The following is a 20,675-nucleotide window of genomic DNA, read 5'->3' as shown; positions in this document are numbered from 1 at the left end:
CAGAAATCATGCAACATGGTCAATTTCCTGAGGTGATAAGTTTTGCATTTACATTTTTAAAAAATATATTTTACTGATTATGCTGTTATAGTTGTACCATTTTCCCCCCTTCACTCCCCTCTGCCCTGCTCACCCCCTCCCTCCCACATTCCCCCCAGCCTTTAGTTCATGTCAATGGGTCATACATATAAGTTCTTTGGCTTCTACATTTCCTATACTATTCTTACCCTCCCCCTGTCTATTTTCTACCTACCATTTATGCTACTTATTCTCTGTACCTTTCCCCCCTCTCTCTCCCTCCCACTTCCCTGTTGATAACCCTCCATGTGATCTCCATTTCTGTGGTTCTGTTCCTGTTCTAGTTGTTTGCTTAGTTTGCTTTTGTTTTTGTTTTAGGTGTGGTTGTTAATACCTGTGAGTTTGCTGTCATTTTTACTGTTCATATTATCTTCTTTTTATTTTTTAAAATTTTTATAGAGAAAAGGGAAGGGAGGGAGAAAGAGGGAAAGAAACATCAATGTGCAAGAGATAACCTCAATTAGGTGCCTCTCACATGCTCCTGCAAGTGGGGACCTGGCCCACAACCCAGGCATGTGCCTTGGCTGGGAATCTTAACTGGAGACCTTTTTGGTTTGCAGGCTGGTGCTCAATCCACTGAACCACACCAGCCAGGGCACATTTACATTTTTAAAAAGTGGAATTCTAGCTGCCTATAGTGATAATTGTTCATCCTTGCAACTTGGACTTGACTTTGTCACAGAGGTAATGAATACATCTGTTTGCAGGAAGTAGCCATAGGGCTCAGTACCTGTGGTTTGTGCCCCATTTAGCAGATTTGGTTTTTAAGCTTGTGGGTTGGTACTAATTTGGGCAGAATATGTTTAGTATGTGTGTGTATATCTATATATGTGTGTTCGTGTGCTATAGGTTACATAAACACGTGTGCATTTGTTTTATCCTCTGAGGCACCCACACACACCACCTACAAACACTATTTCTTTTATAGGCTTTTAACCTCAATTGGATTTTTAAAAAATATTTTATTTATTTATTTTTAGAGAGGGGAAGGGAGGGAGAAAGAGAGGGAGAGAAACATCAATGTGTGGTTGCCTCTAGCACGGCCCCCCACCAGGGACCCAGCCGACAACCCAGGCATGTGCCCTGTCTAGGAATCGAACCAGCGACCCTTTTGTTCTCAGGCTGGCACTCAATGCATTGACCCACACCAGCCAGGACTCAATTGCATTTTGTCTTTCAAATAGATTTGATGGAGGCAGAAAGGTGAGTGAACTCTGAGGACTGTTGATGGGTGGATATTTTCATCAGACCAATGTGTTCTGACATGGCTTCCTACACAAAGTGGGTTTTGGGGAAAGGTTTGGAATGCTAGGAGGTAGCGTTCTTGTCATTTGGGAAGTCACAGCTAGTTGAGAATGGAAAGAAGGTATAGAAAGTGATGTGGTCAACACGATATGAATTAAGGTGGCAGCGGTGCTTAGGTGAAGTAGAAGAGTGGGGCAGAATTGAGGAAGAGGTTTTGGTATTTCTGGACTTGAATGACTGAGATAAGATATCTCAGATTCCTAAGATATCTGAGGGGATAGGACAAATAGATGTTTCTGTGAGGTAAGAGAAAGAGGAGTAATGAGAGAAATGCAACCTTTATAGTCAGCAGTGTTAGAGAATGAATTAGAGAGTAATTAGAAAAAGCAACTGTAAAAGAAAGTACTAACAAAATGGAACAGGTGACATTGATTTTACAAGTAGTAATTAATAGCCTCCTCTGTGTCCAGCCTTATGCTAAAAGCTGGGATGGGGTAGGGTGGTCACGGTATAAGTAAAATATGATTCCATTCTCTTTTTTCGTAGACCTTATTACTTCTTATACTTCAGTTCAGGGGATGTCTATACAAGGCCAGAAAATGCTAGAGACAACATAAGAGGTCTAGGCACATCCAGTTGTCCAGTCTGTTTTTTTTTTTTTAATTCCACAAAATAAGCAGCCTTTACCGCAGCGTTACAAAAACACTTTCCATCTTGGCAATATTTTACAACACACTTAGCTTCAAGAGTTGGGAAGGAGAAAGTTGGAGACTAAAGGGGAAAATTTCTACTAGCATTATAAGAAACTGTCCCAGCTCTCCCACCCAAATAAAAATCCAAATGTCAATTTCATGACCCAACAAGATGCCATGAGGAAAGCAGCAGGTGAAACTCTGGCAACTTCACGATGGATCCTGTCAGAGACAAAGGAACGTTCAAGACAGTCTTCAGCATTGTCAGTGGCACAGATCATTTCTGTAGTTGTTTCTTCCTCCAATTTTGCCTCCATAGCCACCTTGGTCTCCTCCATAGCTGCCACCACTCCTGTCTCCTCCATAGCCTCCACTTCGGTCTTTATCATAGCCACCACCACCATCACTATGTCCTCTGTACCACTTCCACTTCAGTCTCCACCATAGCCTCTTCTGTCCCCACCATAGCCACCCCAAATCCTGCCTCCGCCATAGCCACCTCAGTCTACACCTCTGCCTCCGTAACCCCTTTCTCCATTGTAGCCTGTTTCCCAGAAATCTCCTGAGGGACAAGAGTCCTCTGGTCTGGGCTCATTGCACTGATGGCAGGAATTCCTGTGAGCAAAGTTCCTATTTCCACATGACGCAGTAGGGCAAACCCAGTCCCTATTTCGGGGGTTTCCACCTCTCCCCCCAAAAGCCTCCATGGCCTCTATATCCTCCACGGCCTTACCACCCACCTCCACTTCCACCTCATAAATTTAAGTGTTCTGGTGACAAAGGACACTTTAATGATGTTGCCATGAAGTTCTTCCTCACCAAACCACTCAATGGCTGCCTTGCCTGAAGGAGGGTCACCAAATGACACTGTTGACTCCCCGTTTGGCTTCCCCGTGTACAGATTTATCATTGGTTTTCCCATCTTGTTTGTTTTAATAATTCCTGTCTGTTTAAAGAACTCCCTCACTTGATCTGTCAACATACCCTCCCCAAGTCCTTGCACAAAAATTGGGTTGTTATATCTGGTCTGGGTTTATAATCCTGACCACCAAAATTTTTGAAGCCACCATGGTCACCACCCACTGATCGTGTCATAGGACCTGTTTTAGCCTTGTCATAGCCTCCACGCCCTCTACCTCCTCCCTGTGACCCGCCATATCCTTTATCTTCTCCAAACCTACTTACATCATGAAGGTCATCTCTGTGGTGGCTGTAAGTTTCCCTCTGTGAATGGTAGGACCGCTGGTTTTGAAAAAATTTTTATTAATTTTAGAGAGAAACATTGACTTTGTTGCTCCACTTATTTATGCATTATTGGTTACTTCTTGTATGTGCCCTGACTGGGGATTGAACCCACAGCTTTGGTGTATTGGGAGGATGCTCTAACCAACTAAACTACCCAGCCAAGAGCCAGAACTGCTGGCTTTTTAAAAATAAAAATCTCACCCAAGGATATCTTTACTGATTTTACAGAGACAGGAAGGGAGAAAGACAGAGAAATCGATGTGAGAAACATCATTTGGTTGCCTCTCCTACGCACCCTGAGGCAGGATCAAACCCACAATCTTGGTATGTGCCTGGACTGGGGATTGAACCTACAACCTTTGGGTGCATGGGACAAAGCTCCAACCAATTAAGCCACTCAGGCAGGGCAAACTGCCAGTTTTGATTATAGGACCCATGCTGCTGATCATAATTTCACTGCTCATCACGTGGACCCTGATGTTGATCATAGCCTGACTTCTGGTCCTGCAAATCCTGTTCGCCATAGTTTGACTAGTCATATGAAGGTATTCTTCCACTTTGGCCTCTTGATGATTCTGCGTGTTTCTGCCCATGGTTATGATAAGATTGCTGGCCATATGAGCTCTGCTTTTGATTCTTATAACCATTGCAGGATTGTGAATAACCTGATTGGCTTTGTCCATAACGAGTAGCTGCTATAGTTCTGTCCACATGAGGGATCAGTAGTTTGCCCATAGCCAGAATAGCTTTGTGGTTCTTGTCCATAACCTTGATTGCTTTGATTTCCATAGGAAGAATAACTTTGCTGCTCACCCCTAGACTGACCATAACTTCCAAAATCTGACATGACTAACGGCCGAGGCACAGAGTTCCCACACTCCGCCTAGTATGAGGAATTGGAGAGCCAGCTGGCACGGTGGCTGAAGTTCCAGTCTTCTTTTTAACTATCAGGTCAGATAAACTCCCTTTCTTTGGAGTCAAATTGGCCATTATAGCCCAGTAATGGGATCCTGAAAGAATCTCACATCCAAGTCTTCTTGCCCTTCAAAACTGAGAAGCATACTTTATTTATTTTTAGAGAGAGGGAAAGGGAGGGAGAAAGGGAGAGAAACATTGATCTATTTACTCTCACACACCTCCAATCTGGGACCTGGCCATAAACCCAGGCATGTGCCCTGACAGAAAATGGAACTGGCCACCTTTTGGTTCACAGGCCGGCACTCAATCCACTGAGCCACACCAGCCAGGGCGAGAAGCATACCTTTTTTTTTTTTTTTTTTGGATTATTTTTTCCCAGCTGGATGCTACGTGAACATTTATTTTATAAAGAATTCAAGTTTATGCATGCATCTAGGTATTTATTATTAATTAATTCCCTTTACCCACAGAAATATCCAATAAATAATAAATAAAATCTTTAAAAAATTAAAATATAAATACTTTGTAAGTAACTTAGCTTGTGGTTCTCTGCCACCCCCTTCTACAACACCTACCACCCCTCATTCTTGTCCCTGGTTTTGCCTTGTTTGTACAAAAAAGTTTGTTGCCTACTTTAATTTTATTTTCTTTCCCTGCTCTATCATCTATCTATGTATCTGTCTATTCATTTATCTATCTACCTATTTATGCTTTTTAAAAATTTACTTAATTTCAGAAAGAGGAGAAAGGAGGGAGAAAGAGAGGGACAGAAATGTCGATGTGTGAAACATCAATTGGTTTCCTCTTGCCCCCAAGTGGGGACCTGGCCCACAACCCATGCATGTTCCCTGACTGGGAATCAAACAGGCGACCTTTCAATTCACAGGCCTGTGCTCAATCCACTGAGCCACACCAGTCAGGGATCTCTATGCTTTTGAGAACAGAAAACTCATTCCTTACAAAACAGACAAAAGTGGGATAATTATTAATAATACAAAATGATTCTTTAAGTCAGAGCAGGCTTCCTTTAAATGGGTACTTCCTATGGGGGTTTTAAGTGTTTGTATATAGATCATGAACTACTTGATATAGAGAAACTGAAGATAAAGTATTAAGAGATCCTGCCAATTGAAGATCAATCAGAAATTGGATAAAACAGTAATTCTTTTTTAAATAAAGATTTTATTTGTTTTTGTTGGCCACTCTGACTGGTGTGAGATGGTACCTCATTGTGGTTTTAATTTGCATCTCTCTGATGGCTAGTGATGCTGAGCATCTTTTCATATGTCTCTGGGCCCTCTGTATGTCTTCCTTGGAGAAGTGTCTGTTCAAGTCCTTTGCCCATTTTTTAATTGGGTTGTTTGTCTTCCTGGAGTTCTTTATATATGTGTGAGTTCTTTATATATTTTGGAGATCAGGCCCTTGTCTGAGGTATCCTTGGCAAATATGTTTTTCCCATACTGTTGGTTCTCTTTTCATTTTAATGCTGTTTTCTTTAGCCATGCAGAAGCTTTTTATTTTGATGAGGTCCCATTTGTTTATCCTTTCCTTTATGTCCCTTGCTTTAGGGGATGTGTCTGTGAGGATGTTGCTGCGTGGAATGTCTGAGATCTTCCTGCCAATGTTTTCCTCTAGGGCTTTTATGGTGTTATGACTTATATTTAAGTCTTTTACCCACCTTGAATTTATTTTTGTGTAAGATGTAAGTTGGTGATCGAGTTTCATTTTTTTGCATGTAGCTGTCCAGATCTCCCAACACCATTTGTTGAAGAAGCTATTTTTGCTCCATTTTATGCTCCTGCCTCCTTTGTCAAATATTAATTGGCCATAAAGACTTGGGGTTTTTTTTAGAGAGAGGGTAAGAGAGGGAGAAAGAGAAGGAAGTATGTGTGAAAGATACATTTATAGGTTGCTTCTAACACACCCCCAACCAGAGACCAGCCTGAAACCCAGGCATGTGCCCTGACTGGGAATCAAATGGGTGACCTTTCAATTCACAGGCTGGCACTCAATCCACTGAGCCACATGAGCCAGGGCAACAGTAGTTCTTAAGTGAAAAATAAAATACAGTTAAGTTCACAGAAATTTGTGTATTACTTTTCAAGAAAATGGTGTGTGATTATACCAATAATGTTTTTTGTCCACTGTAGTCAACTTTTGATCACCCGTGCTAATGGGGGGATAATACGGTTTTCTCTTATTATGCATTTTTCTAAAATTTCAAAATGTATAATAAGAGAATGCATAATTTAGAGGGGTGTCTAGTATTCCTAAGACTTATTTCCTAACATGTCATCAGAATGCAGACTCAGGAGAACTCTGAAAAGAAGTAGAAAGAGTAATAGGCCTGAAATACCAACCTGAGTTATGGAGCTGGCTATGCTATTAACTGGCTCTAGCACCTTAGGCAAATTGCTTCACCACTCTGGGCCTGTTTTCTTAATTATAAAATGAGGGGGGTTGACTATACTATATTTGCAGATACGATTGGAAGAGTATCTTAAATCTCTTCCAATCTTTGCCAAGGGGTAAACCCTGGATGTGATACCACCAAAAAGGTGAAAGCACAGTTTTTCCCACGTGATGGAGTTTGCCGTAACATAGTTTTCTCTCCAAGAAATGAATGACTCTTCACTTAGGCTGATTAGATTTTGTTTGCCCACATCCTGTTGTACCAGGTCATGAGTGCCCCACTGAAACTCAGTGTTGATTTGATTTAGTTGCCCTAATTTTATTCTAGGTTCTTCTAGTTGAAATTTTTAAATAGTCACCTCATACCTATAAGGAATTATTCTTGTTTATAATATATAAAGTATAACTTTGTTGGTTATTCTGATTACACAAGTGCCTATTTGGTTAAAATATTTTATTGTGATAAAAATTCAAAAGTAATTAATGCTAGTTGACAAAATTCAAACAAAACATAGATGTGTAATAAGTGAAAGATTTCTCCTTATTCCATCTCCCTATTCCCATTTTCCAAGAATAACTTAATTTGGTATGTGTCTTCCCAGACCACTTTCTATGCACAAAATATGTATATTCATATATACATATATACATATACACATATTCACACAATATACATGTATGAATACCCACACACTTGTATATAGTTTTTTTTAATAAAAAACAAAGTGGGCTAATATATGTACTATTTTGCAAGTTAATATTTTTCACTTTGCAATGTATTGTGGACTTCCTCTCACATTAGTGTATGGAAATTTACCCATTTTTTTTTAAAATGGCAGTATAAAATTTCATAGTATGGTAGTATCACAATTTAATGATCCACTTATTGTTGAAAATTTGTCTCCATGCACTATTACAAGTACTACATATAACCTTGATCATGTGTTTAGTGCTTATATAGGACAGATTTTTAAAGAAAGAATTGCTGGGTCAAAGGCTGCCTGCATTTTACATTTCCATAGGTACTACTAAGCTGCCTTCTTAAAGAATGCAGTTTAGGTTCCTGCTTACAGCAAATGAGAATTTGCTTCCTCATCAAAAGTGCAGCAATTCCTATTTCCTCACAAAAAGTTTCTTTGCCAAAAGTGGCAAAATATTAAACAATTGATAATTATCCAAACTCTTTGGTGAAAATGGTTTCTTAAGTTTTATTTTGCATTTTCTGGTACATTTTATTATACCACTATAAGGTTTTTAAAAAAATTTCCCACATATTACATTTTGGTTGTTCTAGAGGCAGTATTTATTGCTGCTAGTTGAACATTCTGACCATTCCTCACTGTAGATAAACCAACACTTAATTAAAGGCTCTGAATGTTCCTAGCCAGGGGTGTCAAACTCATTTTCACGGGGGCCTTGATCAGCCTCCATCAGCCTCGTGGTTGCCTTCAAAGGGCCGAATGGAATTTTAGGACTGTATAGCTGATGTAGTAACTACTCCTTAACTAGGGGAAAGGAGCTCTACATTCGGCCCTTTGAAGGCAACCACGAGGCTGATGGAGGCTGATCAAGCCCCGGTGAAAATGAGTTTGACACCCCTGTCCTAGGCTTCTTCCCACCAGACTTTGGGGGGAAAATGAAGCAATTAGCCTGGAGGCAAAGCAACATTATCCGAGATGCTCTCAGGACTAATACTTTTCTCAGGTTGGCACTGAGACCAAGCCCAGAGCAGCACTAAAAGCTGAACCACAGACCCATCTGACCTCAGGGCCAACCTCCTTGGAAACTCGGGGAAATAGTACTTTGCCCTCCAGTTTGGGACTCTTTTTCGGTTATTTCTCCCAAAGCCAAACCTTAGATTCTCACGGTTGGGAAAGGATAGGGACCTACATCTTGCTGGCGACTGAAACAGAAGGCCTCGGCTCTTCCGGTTGGCTGTCCACACGTCAGTCAGAAATAAGCAAGCTTTTAATTGGTTCTACGCAGTGGGAGGCACATGCCCTCTTCTGATTGGCTTCAATCGAGGGGTGGGCCACAGGGAAACCTGCTGGTTGGCTGGAATGGGATATCCATGGGAACGCTGTGGCGCTGCTTTCGAAAACGAAGTCTGCGTGGCGGCACACCAGGAAGACTGAGGGTTGCTTCTGAGCTCCCGTGGCTTAGTGGGTAACTGCGCCCCTGTTCTCCGCAACCTAGTTACCCTCTACCCTGCCCCCCACCCCGTCTCAGATTGTCTTTCCGCGTGTCATAGTGACTCAGTCTGTAGTCTCTGGCGCGTAGGGGGTCACTGCCTTAGCCTGCGGGTCTCCTCCTACCACGGCCAGCCCAGAATTCTGCCTTTGATGTGGCAGCTGAGGTCCTGGGTTGGGCCAGGGAGTGCGGATGGGGGACCAGGAATGCAGAAAGAGTTTGCAGGCATCAGGGCGAAGTTCAAGAGGGTGGAAGTGGGAGAGTCTGAGCTCTGTGGTACTGAAGACCTTTGTATTAAGTCTCAGGAAGAGAGCAGAAAGTGACCCAGAAAGTTCTTCCATCAAGTGGCTACCATTTCAGCTAGCCATCCCCTCTATAGCCTGGTTTTACCCTAGTGGCTCCTTCCTAGACTCATCAGCTCCTAAACCACTGCGGCAAATACATTGGCCCTCTCAGTGTGGACTCAGAGTGAGTCCCCTTTCTTTCTCACATCAGTGGACTTGACCTCCTTGGTTTATTCCTTCTAATTATTTTCAGTTACACTACAGCATGCTCCTTGTAGGAAAAAAACTCAAAATATTACACACAGGTGGGGTTAAGGTACACTTTGGCCAATACCCACAATTCTAGTCCTCTTTTCCCCCTTCCCAAAGGTAGACACTGTTAACAGTTTGATAGGTAAGCTTCCAGGTTTTCCTTTAAAATTATTTTTCAATCACAGTTGATATACAATGTTATATTAGTTTTAGGTGTACAACATAGTGATTAGATATTCATGTATCTTACAAAGTTAGCACCTTGATAAGTCTAGTACCCACCTGACACCATGCATAGTTATCACAATATTATTGACTGTATTCTCCATGCTGTACTTGACATCCGTGTGACTGTTTTTATAACTGGCAGTTTGCATATCTTAATCCCTTCCTCTTTTTCATCCACCCCCCAACGACTCCCATGTGGCAACAATCAAAGTGTTCTCTGTATCTATGAGTTTGTTCCTGTTTTGTTTGTTTCTTTGTTTTGTTTTTTAGATTCCACATATACGTGAAATCATATGGTATTTGTCTTTGTCTGACCCATTTCACTTCGCATAGTATTCTCTAGGTCCATTGATATTGTTGTAGATGACAAGATTTCATTCTTTTTATGGTTGAGTAATACTTCCTTGTATATATACCACCTCTTTTAAAAAATATATTTATTTATTTATTTTTAGAAAGAGAGGAATGGAGGGAGAAAGACAGGGAGACAAACATGGATGTGTGAGAGAAACTTCGATCGGATGCTTCTTGCACAGGCCCCAACTGGGGACCATCCTGAAACCCAGGTATGTGCCCTGACTGGGAATCAAACCAGTGACCTGTTGCTTTACGGGATGATGCTCAACCAACTGAGCTACACTGATCAGGGCTATACCACCTTTTCTTTATTAATTCATCCATAGATGGACACTTCGGTTGCTTCCATATCTTGACCATTGTAAACAGTGCTGCAATGAACATAGGGATGCTTATGTCTTTTCAAAATAGTGTTTTGGGTTTCTTCAGATAAATGCCCAGAAGTGGAATTGCTGAGTCTTCTGGGTCCTTCTTTGTCTCTTGTCACAGCCTTTGTTTTAAAGTCTATTTTGTCTGATGTAAGTACTGCTGCCCCAGCCTCCCACCCACCCCAATTTCTATTTTCGTGAAATATCTTTTTCCATTCCTTTACTTTCAGTCTGTGTGTGTCTTTCATTGTGAGGTGGGTCTGCTGTAGGCAGCTTATGTATGGATCTTGTTTACTTATCCATTCAGCCACCCTATGTCTTTCGATTGGATCATTTAATCCATTGCATTTAAAGTAATTGTTGATAGATATACTTGTATAGTAATTGCCATTTCATTATTCATATTTTTATTTTATTTTAAATATATTTTATTGATTATGCTGTTACAGTTGTCCTGGTTTTCCCCCCTTTGCCTCCCTCCACCCAGCACCCCCCCCTTCCCTCAGACAATCCCCCTCACCACTGTACATGTCTATGGATCATAGTATAAGTTCTTTGGCTACTCCATTTCCTATACTGTACTTTACACCCCCATGGCTATTCTGTAATTACCTATTTCTGCTTCTTAATCCCCTCACCTCTTCCCCCCCATTCCCCCATACCCCCTTCCCATCTGGCAACCATCAAAACGCTGTCTGTATCCATGATTCTGTCTCTGTTCTTGTTTGTTTTTTAGAATCAACTATTGATAGATATGTATTTTTTGCCTTTTTGTTGTTCATATTTTTTGTCTTCTTTTTCTTAAATAAGCCCCTTTAACATTTCATATAATAATGGTTTGGTTGCCCTGGCTGGCGTAGCTCAGTAGGTTGAGCACCAGCCTGTGAACTGAAATGTTGCCAGTTCAATTCCCAGTTAGCACATGACTGGGTTGCAAGCCAGGTCCCTGGCTGGGGGCCTTGTAAGAGACAACCACACAAGGATGTTTCTCTCCCTCTCTTTCTCCCTCCCTTCCTCTTTCTCTAAAAGTAAATAAATAAAATCTTTTTAAAAATTATGACTTGGTGATGATGAACTCCTTTAGTTTTTTCTTGTCTGGGAAGCTCTTTATCTGCCCTTCCATTCTAAATGATAGCTTTGCTAGGTAGAGCAATCTTGGCTGTAGGTCCTTGATATTCATGACTTTGAATATTTCTTGCCAACCCTTCTGGCCTGCAAAGTTTCTTTTGAGAAATCAGCTGACAGTCTTGTGGGAACTCCCCTAACTTCTTCTCTCTTGCTGCTTTTAAGATTCTCTCTTTAACCTTTGGCATTCTAATTATGATGTGTCTTGGAGTGAGCCTCTTTACATCCATCTTGTTTGAGACTCTCTAAGTTTCCTGGACTTGCATGCCTATTTCCTTCACCAAATTAGGGAAGTTTTCTGTCACTATTTTTTCAAATAGATTTCCAATATGTTGCTCTTTCTCTTCTCCTTCAGGCTCCTCTAGGATGTGAATGTTGGACCTCTTGAAGTTGTCCCAGAGGCTGCTTATACTATCCTCATTTTCTGATATTCTCTTTTTCCTCTTTTTGTTCTTATTGGTTGGTTTTTGTTCCTTATGTTCCAAATCATTGATTTGATTCTCGGCTTCATCAACTCTACTGTTGTTTCCCTGTAAATTGTGCTTTGTTTCAATTAGTCTGTCCTTTGTTTCTGACTGGATCTTTTTTGTGCTGTTGAGGAAGTTCTCACTAAGTTCCTTGAGCATCCTAATAACCAGTGTTTTGAACTCCTCATCTGATAGATTGCTTATCTCCCTTTATACTTATTTTTCTGGAGTTTTGATCTGTTCTTTCATTTGGGCCAAGTTTCTTTGTTTCCTCATTTTGCAGCCTCCCTGTTTGTTTCTATGTATTACGTAGAGCTGCTTTGACTTTGTGTTTTGGTAGTGTGACCTATTGTAGTAGGTGTCCTATAGTGTTCAGTGACACAGCCTCACCTATCACCAAGCTGTGTACTCGAGGTGCACCGTTTTTGTGGGCTGAACACATCCTCCTCTTGTAGTTGAGTCTTGGTTGCTGTTGGCAGATCAGTGGGAGGGATTTACCCAAGCCAGTCAGTGTCAATGATTGGCTGTGACCACTTACCATCAATGTCCACCCTCCGTGGAGGATCAGCTGTGCAGTGGCAGGGTGGTAGTGCTCTGACATGGTCTGTAGCTGTCCACTGGGTTCACTGACCCTGGGGTTTCTTGGATAGTGCAGGCCAAGGTCAGTCCCCAACTGTGTTTTGCCCCAGGGCCACGTTGCTTGAGCTATAAACCACTCTGAGAGGGCTGCTACTTGTGCTGGGCTTGGAGGTTCCCAGGAGAAGCCAAGCTGTGAATCTAGGCTGGCTGTTGCTAGTGCCAGGCCTGAGACACACTGAGGCCAGCTGTTGCTTGTCTGAGAGGATTTAGGAAGTTGTGGAGCGTGATCCAAGACCAGCCATTAATATGGAAAAGCAGCTTGGGTGGGCTCGTACGTTGGGTGGAGCAGAGTCTCTGGGGATCTCTAACGTGGGTCAGAGTGTTAGCCAGGTTGATGGAATCTCAGATATGGCACCAGCTTGCTGGCTCTGTAGCCGTGGGGGGAGGGTTAGAAAAGGGACAATGGCCTCTGCTGGCCCTGATGCCAGACACTTCAGTCCCTCCCTATATGCCACTGGTGCCTTTCAAGGTGCTACCGTGGGGCTGGAGCTCAGAGGGAGTGAGTCTGAGTAGGTAAGTCCATGTGTGGGTTCTTTAAGAGGAACTGTTTGGGGCTCCAGCAGTTTCTTCCACTGACTCAATCCCCACTGGTGTTTGCAGCCAGAAGTTGTGGGGACTTACATTCCTGGCACTGAAACCCTGGGCTTGGGGCCTGGTATGGGGCTGGGACTCCTTGCTCCTGAGATATTCCTCCTGAATTTTCATCCACCACAAGTGGGTGTGGGACCACCCCATTCTGCATCTGTGCCCCTCCTACCAGTGTGGATGGATGTTGTTTCTTTAATTCTGTAGTTGTCAGAGTTCCATTCAACTCACTTTCTGCCAGTTCTGAGTGACGGTTGTTCTATATTAGTTGTAATTTTGATGTGGTTGTGTGAAGAGGCGAGCTATGTCTGCCTACGCAGCCATCTTGACTGGAAGTTCATTATTCATATTTTTAAACTTTTTTCCTTCCTGTTAAAGAATTTTCTTTAACATTTCTTTTAATACTGGCTTGGTGGTGATGAACTCTAGCTTTTTCTTTCCTATGAAGGTTTGCTTTTTTAAAAAATTTTACTTATTTATTTTTAAAGAGAGAGTGGAAGGGAGGGAGAAAGAGAGGGAGAGAAACATCAATTTGTGATTGCCTCTCACGCCCCCAACTGGGGACCTGGTCTGCAACCCAGGCATGTGCCCTGATGGGAATTGAACTGATGACCTTTTGGTTCATAGGCTTGCACTCAGTCCACTGAGCCACACCAGCCAGGGCTATTGTGTTTTTTTTAGAGAGAGGGAGGGAGAGAGAGAAAAAGCATCAATTTGTTTTTCCACCTATTTTTTAAAAAGATTTTACTTATTTATTTTTACATAGAGGGAAAGGGAGAGAAACATTTATGTGAGAGAGAAACATCGATTTGTTGCCTGTTGTATGCATCCTCACAACCCAAGCATGCACCCTTGACCAGTAATCAAACCTGGCAACCCTTTACTCAGGAGGTTGACATCCAACCAACTGTGACACACCAGTCAGGACTGCCATTCCACCTATTTATGCACTCACTGGTTGACTCCTACATGCTGGGGATTGAACCCACAACCTTGGAGCATTGGGAAGACACTGAAAGCAACTCAGCAATGCAGCTGGAACCTCTTAAAGATTATTTAATGTAGATTTTGAAACCATATCAACCAACTTTTCATATTTTGTTACATTAAAATCCATTGGTCTACCTTATATTTTAATAGATCTTTTACCTGCACATAATTTTATAACATCATGCATTGACAATTTGGAAAATACTGGTTCGCCGAGTTATTCGGGTCTTTCAAATGTTGACACAGTTCATTACATGATGTCAAAAAATTGCATTTGTTAATGTCACCACTGCTCTCATCAGAGGTCTTAAAAAGTGTCTGAAAGCTCCCAAGACTATGGTAGAGGTACAAGTTTTCCAAAATTCTAATTTTTACTTGAAAGCTCAACATTTTTAAATGATCTACAAATTTAATGAAGTTATAAATATTTTCCATAAGTCATTAAGAACTACCAAAGATAACATATTTAGCATCTTCTACATGTCAAGCCTAATGATAGGGAAAGCTCAAATTTTATGATTGGTGCCAGATACTGTCAGTTGGTTTCCTGAAGCGACAGTCTCACTTTGTCCATTTTCAAGAAAATGCCAGCCAAATACCCAAATCTGAATAGCCATAGTTTATGTCAGTCATTATTTCAAGAAAAATCCTGTTTCATGAAAAAAAAGCAACTAGTGCAGCTCACAACTCCATCTTGCATGTGCTTTTCTTTGGGACAATCACTGTATTTCGGTATGCAACAGAAACGCTTTATCTGTACTTCCTGTTTCATTATGGAGAATATTGGAAAGCCGTGTGCTCAAGGATGGAGATTTGATAATATTTACTGCTTTATCAAGGGCATTCTGAAGTGTGCGGTAGTGAAAAGACACAGTGACTGCTAGTACAGTTTGCTGCCGCTGCCACTGCCTCCATGAGCACTAAGGAACCAGCAGTTTTACCCACCCTCACTTTTTCTTTTCCTTCCACCTTTGCTTTTGCACTGACAGTACAAATGGCAACACAGTAAAAAGGGCAAACAATGTCTTAATATTATTATGAAAATAGTTTTGCATTTCATAGAGTCCCCGAAAGGGTCTTGGGAACCCTCTGGGATCTATGGACTACATTTCGAGAATATCCGAATGTCTTCTCCAAGGCACATACCTACGAGTGGTATCATAAATGATGTGTGTTTGTCATCTTAGTAGTTACTGCCAAATCTCTTCCAACATGGCTCTGCTAGTTGATGCTTTCTTTCCCTAGCAGAGTGTAAGAGGTCTCATTTTTCCTTATTCTTCCCAACACTGAGTATTATAAAACTTTAACTTTTTCCAGTATGATAGGTAGAAAATAGAATCTCATAGTTTAATTTTTAGTATTCTGATTAATAGGGAAGTTAGACATCCATTTATGTTTATCAGCCAGCTGTATTTTTTCTGTGATACACCTGCTCATATCTTTTACATGTTTTTCTATGTTCTCTGTTTTCTTCTTATCCAGGATAAAGAAAAACATTAGTGCTTTGATATATAGATATATAGATATATATATAAACACACACACATATATATGGCATATATGTTGATATATATCATATATATAATGTGAGGGATATATATATATCAATATATATGATATAGATATAGATAAAAAATTTTCTCCCAGTTGGTTGCTTGCATTTTAACTTTGTTTATGGTATCTGTTACTGACTAGAAGTATTAAAAATTTTGAAGTCAGATTTATCGATCTTTTCTGGCTTTTGATTTTTGTGTTTTGTTTAATAAGGTCTCCCATATGCCAAGGTCATAAACATTCTTCTGTCTTCTAAAACTCATATAGTGATTTCTGCGTGCTTGCTTACATCTTAAATCCACCTAGGATTTATTTTTGTGGATGGTATGAGAAACCTATATTTTTTTGTTTTTTGTTTCCAAAGAACTGTCTGTCTTGGAACATGGCCAAAAATAGAGGGATCTTAGAATTTTGAATCTCCAGGACTCCTCATTTGAAGTCTTGTCCATGATGTGCTCCAACCTCAGTAGTTGGTTGCATTCTGCAGGACACACCTGATGGGGGAGTGGCATTTCCTACAAAGAAGGATCTCATTCAGAGCCCAGCATTACCACACTCAGCTCTAATCCACTAATCAGCGAGAACTTCCTATATGGCACTGGCTCTTTCCTGACCTACCTCCTAATGCTCGGAAGAGGTGTATATACAGGGTCCAGCACAAATACGGCCCCTTTTTATTACAAAATCATAAGCATGTAATTCTGTACATAACAACATCACACTCAAGCACACCATATGATATTTTTGGTGAAATGTTCAAGTTAAAACTATACATTATTACACCCATATTACTACCCTACCAACCACACTCAAGCAGGTATTACTTCTGCCAGACCCTGTATGTGAACTTAATATCTTCCTAGAGAAATCCTCATCTGGATTTTTTTTGTTTGTTTTTTTCCTCATCTAGGTTGACCAAGGGGGAAGGGAAGGCCTAGTTCCAGGTATCTTCTGGAAGGTGGAAGTGGAAGAGTTGCCTGGCCCAGACAAACAGCCCTTAAGGCAAGATAGCAGAAAAATTACTGCTAGACAGGTGATCTGTCTAGACTTACTCTGGAGAAGAGTTTCTTTCAGCCTTTTCTTGTCATAGTGTGAAGTCCTAAGAGTTTTGTTGGGGCCAGCCATCTTTTCCTTAGGATCCAGTTTGTTCCCCAATTTTTTCCTTTTAAAGTGGGTATATTAATTTCCTGTTGCTGCTATAACAAATTACCACAAACTTAGTGGCTTAAAACAGCACAGATTTATTGTCAATAGCTCTGTGGTCAGAAGTTTAAAATAGCTATTTTTTTCATTATAATATATTGCTTGTGCTTTTCACGTGGCTTTTAACTTAATATTCAAATTTAAATTTATGAGCTTTGGCTCATTCATTGACTGAATCAACTACTTTTGAGGAAAAACAAGCTCTGCAATATTGCTACGACTTAGATCTGAGTGAGCCATGAAGGCTGTCTGTACACTTTGTATGGCTGATGCTGATATAACCCCTTCAGGTCTCACCAGGCCCAAGATGGTCAAAATAGGTATTTTTTTAGAAAAAAAGATTTTATTTATCTATTTTTGAGAGAGAGAGGAAGGGAGGGAGAAAGAGAGGGTGAGAAACATCAACGTGCAGTTGCCTTTCACACACCCCCCGCTGGATACCTGGCCTGCAACCCATGCATGTGCCCTGACCAGGAATCAAATGGATGACCCCTTGGTTTGCAGTCCAGCGCTCAGTCCACTGAGCCACACCAGCCAGGGCTAAAATAGGTCTATGGGACTAAAATCAAAGTGTCGCTAGGGCTGTGTTCCTTCTGGAGGCTGTAGGGGTGAATCTATGCCTTGCCTTCTCCAGCTTCCAGAGGTTCTCTGCATCCCTTTGCTCATGGTCCCCTTCCATCTTTCAAAGCCAAAAATGTCCACTCCAACTTCTACTTCTGTTTTCACATCTCCTTCTCTGACTCACCTGCCTCTCTCTTTCACTTATAAGGACCCTTGTGATTATGTTAAGGCCACCAGGATAATCTAGGAAAATCTCCCTATTTCAAAGTCTTTAACTTAATCACATCTTCAAATTTTTTTTTTTTCTCTGCAAAGTCCTTTTTGGCATATAAGGTAAAATATTCATAGGTTCTGGGGATTATGACATGGATGCTTTTTGCTATTTAGCCTACCACAGTGAGTTGCTTCAGCAGAAGACTATGCTTATTTGTTTGATATTGATTTATAGTAGGGAGAGAAATACCTTTGTTTTAGGCTTGCAGGATTTTCCATAATAGAATTTGTAACCCTCCCATAATAATGTTCCTAACATATTCTATCTGACTTTGGTTGGATATACAGCAGTAGGGGGTAGAAGAAGAGAAGCTCATAAAGGAAGTTGAGGAATAGGAAGAGATGTAGGGGGAAAATCAGGTGGGTGAGGCATCATGAAAGCCAAGGGAATAGAGTATTAACAGAAGGAAGGAAGGAGTACATTTAATACTGTATTAAATGCTGCCGAGGGACCAAAGTCAGCTGAGGACTGACAGGCATCTGTTAGATTTAGTTACCTTTGTAATAGCTATTTTTGTGGATTGACAGGAAGTGGGAAGAGCACTGAGTACACAGCTCATTCAAGAATATTCAAAATTTTTCTGTGAAGGAATAGAGAATGGCATGATAAAGTTGAGAAAAGGTTGTTTTCCCCCTTAAAATTGAGAGAGACTTGAATCTACTTAAATGATGATGGAAAGGAGCCAGTTGACAGGATGAGGTTTATGATATAGAAGAAACTTCGAATTTCCATGGGTTCAGTGACCTGATTCCTAAATCTGTGGTTCGAATCAGAGCTCTCTCCCAAGTCCCAGACCGGTGTAAGCTAACTCTCTATTAAACACATCCACTTGGAAATCCTTCTCAAACTTAAAATGTCCAATGGTTGCCAGATGGGAGGCGGGTTGGGGGGCTGGGTGAAAAAGGTGAAGGAATGAAGAAGTACAAATTGGTTGTTACAGAATAGTCACTGGATGTAAAGTATGGCATGGGGAATATAGTCAATAATATTGTAATTACTTTGTGGTGCCAGGTGGATACTAGACTTATCAGGAGGAACACTTTGTAAGTTATATAATGTCTAACCACTATGCTGTACACCTGAAACTAATATAATATTGAGTGTCAACTGTAATTGAAAAATTAAAACATTTTTAGAAAACCCCTCTGTTGTTTCTTGCCTGCCCCCTTTTTATCATTTCTCTTGTGGAGTACTAAAGTAACTTTCAAAGTGGCCTTTTATGCCCACATCTACTGTCCAATCAATTTTCTGCACAGCAGCTCAACTAATCTTTCTAAAACATACAGGTGGCTCTAAGCTTTAAACATTCCCTATTGTTTCATCTTTATTAATTCTGTGCTTCAACCCTGGTAAATGAGTTCCAGTTCCCAGAGAAAGTGATGTTCTTTCATAAGCCTGTGCCTTCACACATATAATTCCCTCTGCCTGCAATACCCTCTTCATCTTTTTGTTCCCACTCACATTTTTCTTGGCTAATTTCTACTCGCGTTTCAAAACTCATTTCGGGCTTTCCTTTCCACTTCCTCTGGGAAGCCTCCCTTGTTTCTCACAGGCTGGGACTAGGTACCCCTCTCTGTATGTTCACAGCACCAGTGCTTTCCGGTACGCCTCTGTATTCTCACAGCACCTCTTCCTTCTTTACTTACCATACTGTATATTTTCTGTAGATGACTCATTCTTTTTTTATTTTTCAACTACAATTGACATTCAATTTTATTCTGTATTAGTTTCAGATGTACAGCATCATGGTTAGACAGTCATACTTTACAAAGTGTTCCCCCTGATATTTCCAGTACCTACGTGGCACTGTACATAGTTATTACAATATTATTGTCTGTATTCCCTATGCTGTACTTTACATCCCCATGACTGTTTTCTAACTACCATTTGTACTTCTCAATCCCTTCACCTTTTCCACTCAGTCCCCTAATCCCTCTCCTTTCTGTCAACTGTCAGTCTGTGTCTATGGGTCTGTTTCTGTTTTGTTTGCTGGTTTATTTTGTTCTTTAGATTCCCCAGTCCAGAATACCTTCCAGGGTTATATATATGTTGAATTCATTTGTCTTGTCACTTTAGTCTCCTTTAATCTGGTATAGTTCCTCAATCTTTCTTTTTTTCTTTCACGATGTTGGCATTTTTGAAGAGTACAGGTCAGTTATTTTGGAGAATGTCCCTTAGTTTTGGTTTTTCTGATGTTTCCTTATTATTAGCTTCAGGTTTTGCATTTTTATGGGAATACCATACAAGTGATATGTTCTCAGTGCAACAGAATAGGAGGTACATGATTCTAGTTTGTCCCACAATCAGTGATGTTAAGTTTGACTATTTGATTAAAGTGGATTCCACTAGGTTTCTCCATTGTAAGTTTACAATTTTTTCCTTTTATAATTAATATACAATTTGTGAGGGGATACTTTCAGACTGTATAAATGTCTTGTTCCTTATCAAACTTTCATTCAATAGTTTAAAAACATTTTTAATTAGCCCTGACTGGCATGGCTCAGTGGATTGTGTGCCGGCCTGAGCACCAAAGAGTTGCTGGTTTGATTCTCAGTCAGGCCAGAGCCCAATCCGTTGAGCCACACAAGCCAAGGCCTGTGCCAAATTTTTAATTAGATTGATTTTTTTGTTGTTGAGTTTATGCATTCTTTATATACTTTGGATATTAACCCCTTAGTGGAGGTGTTGTTTGCAAGTATCTTTTCTCATTTCGTTGGTTGCCCTTTTATTTTTTACAAAGAACTCTTTATTCATTCATTTTATTTTCCCAGGAAAAAGAGAAGGGAAAAAGTCAGCATGTGTATTACAAAATTATACATAGCAAGTAGAAGTACCCAGCACAGCAAAATCACCTATCAAGTAAATAGTCCCCAGTAATGGAGGTCACCAGTGCCCAAGGGGGCTCAGTCTCCTGCAGTTCAGAAATGAGGGGAAGGAATCAGGGAAAGAACATGTTTTGTTGATGGTTTCTTTTGCTGTGCAGAAGCTATTTACTTTGTTATAGACCC

At 40.7% G+C, this 20,675-nt stretch overlaps 1 pseudogene; it reads right to left on the bottom strand.

Moving 5' to 3' along the window:
- Positions 1–2,279: 2,279 nt before the first annotated feature.
- On the bottom strand, positions 2,280–4,181 carry LOC112300022 (TATA-binding protein-associated factor 2N pseudogene; annotated as a pseudogene).
- Positions 4,182–20,675: the final 16,494 nt, after the last annotated feature.

This window comes from Desmodus rotundus, chromosome X, assembly GCF_022682495.2.
Source record: "Desmodus rotundus isolate HL8 chromosome X, HLdesRot8A.1, whole genome shotgun sequence".
NCBI lineage: Eukaryota > Metazoa > Chordata > Mammalia > Chiroptera > Phyllostomidae > Desmodus > Desmodus rotundus.
This window is presented reverse-complemented; position numbering and strand designations above follow the sequence as displayed.